The sequence below is a fragment of the Apteryx rowi genome, unplaced genomic scaffold (genome assembly GCF_003343035.1).
Source record: "Apteryx rowi isolate R43461 unplaced genomic scaffold, aptRow1 scaffold_320, whole genome shotgun sequence".
In the NCBI taxonomy this organism is placed as follows: domain Eukaryota; kingdom Metazoa; phylum Chordata; class Aves; order Apterygiformes; family Apterygidae; genus Apteryx; species Apteryx rowi.
Window position 1 is genome coordinate 550,824 of NW_020449642.1, and position 4,272 is coordinate 555,095.

Below are 4,272 nucleotides of genomic sequence, written 5' to 3' on the forward strand. Positions count from 1 at the left end.
CGCCGGGCAGGAGGGGAGGACGCAAGCAAGGTGCTGCAGCGCGCCGCGGTCTCTGCAAATAAACGGCAAATAAATGCCCTTTCCTGCTACTTCCTACGACAAACAGAACAGCGCGACAGCTGCAGGCTAGGCACTCGCGCAGCTTTACCTTTTGGCCTTTAAAGAGCAACCTGTGCACCGAGGAGCAACAAGGTCCCGAGGCGGAAAGCGGCACTCCAGCGTGGGAAAAGCCAGGCGTCCCGTCAGCCGGGCAGGACAAAACGCACCGAGAAAGGCGCTCCCGGGAGCCGGGACACATGCGACAGGGAAGGGACGCCACTCCCGGGCTCCGGCACCATCTCTGCTTCGCTCATGGGAGAGCCGTGCACACGGCAATGCCCGTTTTCCTTCTTTATTCCAACCCAGATCCCCCTTTCTATCCGTCTCCACCATGGAGGACGTTTCCTCTCCCGTTCGTCCTTCCCTCTGCTCCGGAGCTGCGGTGGTTTCACCTCACAGCCTCCTACCTATATCAGAATGGTGAATACCAGCTTTCTTTTTCTTAATTTGCTACTCAATTTTGCGTCCACCAATTTGTTGTTGTTTGTTTGTTTTTTCTTCTTCTTCTTCTTCTTTTTTTTTTTTTAAAAAAACCGCTTTGATGCCACAACCCCAAACTTCCTGGCAAAGGCGACTGACTGCAGATAATCAGACTGGCTGGCAAGGGAGGCAGCCAGCAAAACTTAACTCTAGGGCTTGGGTGAAAACCCCTCCTAAATTATATTCTGCAATCCCGCAGTGCGTTTCCTTCCAAGCGGGATGCCGAACTCGCCAAGAGCTAGCGCCGGCTCTGCAACGTTACCGCACCGCTTTCTGCCACGGATGCAGGAAATGCCGAGCGGCGAAACGCTCCCAGAGCAGGTAGCTGCAGGGAGCAGGTAGTTCACAGCGCAGCGGGCACATCTGGCTCGTCGCTTTGCCCAAACGAGGCAGAATTCGCCCCGGAAGAGAAGCGGCCCTGCTGCCTGCGAGCGCCCAGCCGCCCTCCTCTTCCTCCCTGCAGAGGCGCGCAAAAATGTTGTCGGGGCCGCGCCGGGGCGAGGGCCATTCCCGCGGGCTGCTTTCACGGCTCTGTTTTACAACTCTCATGCCRGGATCGTTTATAAAGCAGGTCTGTATATAAGGAATGTAAACATTAGAAATCCATTAGTGCCTTAAAGCGCGCCTGGCAGCGCTCCCCCCTCCAGCCGCTGCCCACCCCGGCCCGGCCCGGGGAATCTCCAGCTCCTCCCAGGCACGGCCGCGGGGAATTGCAAAGATTATGAGTACTCAAAGATGCGTTATCCCTGGCCAGAGCCGTAATGCCGGCCCAAAGCTACCGATTAAGTTTCTCTCTTCTGTTAGGTGCCAGTTGCTTTTTTCTTTGCTTTTTTTCTTTTCCCTTTTGGCTCTTAAGTCAGACGTAAAAGCCGAGGACGCGAGCGGGGAGCCCTGCCGCTTCCCCGACGCCGTAAGGATGGATGATGGGTTAAGACCCGGCGTGTCTGAAGACGACAACTTGAGGAAGGAAAGAGGGGCTCCCCTTCCAGCGTAGGGGCGCTGGGACACGGGAGCACCTCTGCAGGACGCGGCCCTGTCCCAGCAGCCCGTGTCGAGGCGACAGCCCGAATCCTTGGGGCTGACGGCGATAGACGCGGCAGACCCGTTTCCACCCAAAGCTGCGGCAAAACAGCCTGGCGGGGGCAAGGGGAGGCTCTTCCTTCGCCAGGACCAGACCTTTTCCCCAGCYCGCCAACGCTTTGCTGATGATAAGCGAGGCTTTAGGTCATCGGGGAGGATCTGGAAGGGGGGGGGGGGTGAGTCACGGCCCGCCGTGGGTAAAAATCGCAGATTTGTGACTCATCCGCGCTCATCCGCCGGGCGATCCGCGCCGCTCGTGTCGCCGATGCGTCTGCCCGCGCCGGCTCCATTTGAGCTTTGAATCAAGAGGGACCAAAAAAGCCCATTGAAAACTRGAAGCATCCTGATTGCCGGGAAAGTTTAAACCCTGCGAACTCATGGCAGGGAGTTGCGACGGCTGGAGGATTTTTGTTTTCAGCCGAGCAGCACCACGAGAGAGCCGGGCCCCAAAAAGGCAGCCCTAATACGAGACGGGGGGAAAAATTCATCACAAGCAATCAAACCGGCCTTTCACACCCCGTTGCTGGCACCCGCTAATTCCCGCGGGAGGAGAATCCGGCCTGCTTGAGCCAGGGAGTGAGCGGCTCCGGCGGCTGCGCGGGCAAGACGCGCGCCTTCGCGCGCGAAGCTGGGGAAAAGCTCACGCACACGCCGTGAATCTACAGTGCTGCAATCAGACAAGCAATAAAACTAGAAGCGACAAACTAATAAATATTGCAGAGCGCGCGGCACTGACTGTAATCACAAAATCGTCTACGGGGGGTTCCCATCTGCCGTCTTCCGACGTTTCCATGGGAGGTGGATGCCTGTTTCCCGTGTTCCTTTTTTTGGAAGTCCCAGATTGTTCCCGTCCCCGAGTCTTGCAATACTCAGCTTTAGGGTACGCCGGCTGCTGTGCCAGTCAGCCCACGGACGTCGCTGGAAATCACAGCCTTACAGACTGCACATCCCACACGTATCTCCCGTCCCATAAGAGGTCCACCAAGTGCCGTGGCCGGCGGCGTGGCTCTTCCGCTCTCCTGGCTGGAATTCGGACGGGTCAGCCCGCAGAAACCCGCTCAGCCGGGCAAACGCGGCACCGTTCCCAAGCGGCGCGCCCGGACGCAGTTAGGATCACAGGCAGTGTTTTCCCGGCGGGCAAAGCGCCCTTCCTTCCTCTCATCTCCTAATTGCCGAGGAGAGGGAAGATACCGCGTGGGTATCGCAGCTGACTGAGGTACCACCTGGGGACCAGCGTGAAGCAAAACGACCTTTAAGCCCAAACCTCTTCCGCCGAGGGATCGAGGGCACGCACGCCGGGACCTCCTGGGCGAGACGTGCCGCCGACGTGTCAGCGATCCCTGCGAATCAGGCGGATTCAGAGGACGTAAATAGCCTGCTTTTTGACATATACRCTTTTTGCTACCAGATCGAGTGGTTTTACCGGGTGAAAAGAGCTGTGATGGATGCTTTTACAGTGATCTCAGGCAATTCCAGAAATTGGGACTGACTGGCAGGTACAAACATTTTCTGTCCTCATTTGAGCGAGGATTTCCTGCTCAATTTCTGCTGCAAGCCGTTTCCCAGCAAAAAATCAGCTTCAGGGAGAAAACCGACTGCCCCTCCAACCAAAGCAGAACCGCAACCAAAAGTCTGCGCCAAGTCCAACAAGAGGGGTTTTACCTATGTCTACGTCAAAAGATGGTGCCCACCGTGCGTCAGGCCTAATAATCCCAACAGGCAGATTAATAAAGTCTTAAACCAAGCCAAAAGGAAAATCTTCTCACTTCTGCAATTCTTATTTCGCAAGGAGTTTACAAACAAAAAAAAGACAGCAGGAGCAGGAGATGCTTCATTGCATCCCTCTGCTCCAGGACAAGCCTGGGGACAACTCCCTGTATGGCCTCGCTCTCCTCAGGGTCCTTAATTCCAGCACTCCTCCATCTGCCACCCAAAGGTGCGAAGAGAAAGGAGAAGCACGGCCGTTCCCACCAAGAAAGCCACGTGCAAACCGTCCCCAGGCTGGAGGCAAGCCTAGCGGGCAAGGAGTCTGCAAGTGCARCACCACGCACCAGCAACCGGTGGGAAAAAACAAATCTGCTAGAAAATAAAAGTCGCAAAGGGCCATCCAACGCGCTCTCGAAAGAACCCGAAGCGACATCAAGCCTGCGAGAGCAACCTCGCCCAGAAAGGCGCATGGAACTCCTCATCCGATTCGGGATGCGGCACGCTGCTCTCATCTCCTCTGAGGGAGGACACCCCAACAAAAGCACCGGCAGCAGAAGTCCCCAGCGGCTGGACGAAGAATAGGATTGAGGGGAGGGTGCCCAGAAGGGAGGGTCAGCGAAGAAGCACAAAGCCAACGCAAAAAGCCTTCCCACCATTTGGCTGGGGCCGCTGCCGGGAAGCCCACGGGAAGAGCCCCTCAGCTGGCCCTTACGTCGACAATGCCACTACTTATCACTTGCCATTAAATATCTGCTTTTTGTTACCTGGCCACGTGCAAAACCTTATTTAAGGCACGTTTTGCTGCCGGTATGTCACCCCAGGGAGCAGACGCGGATTTGGGGGAGGAGAGGCAGGAGAGYGGGTAGCGCTGTGCTGCGTGCACGGGGCCGAACCCCACCAGGAGCG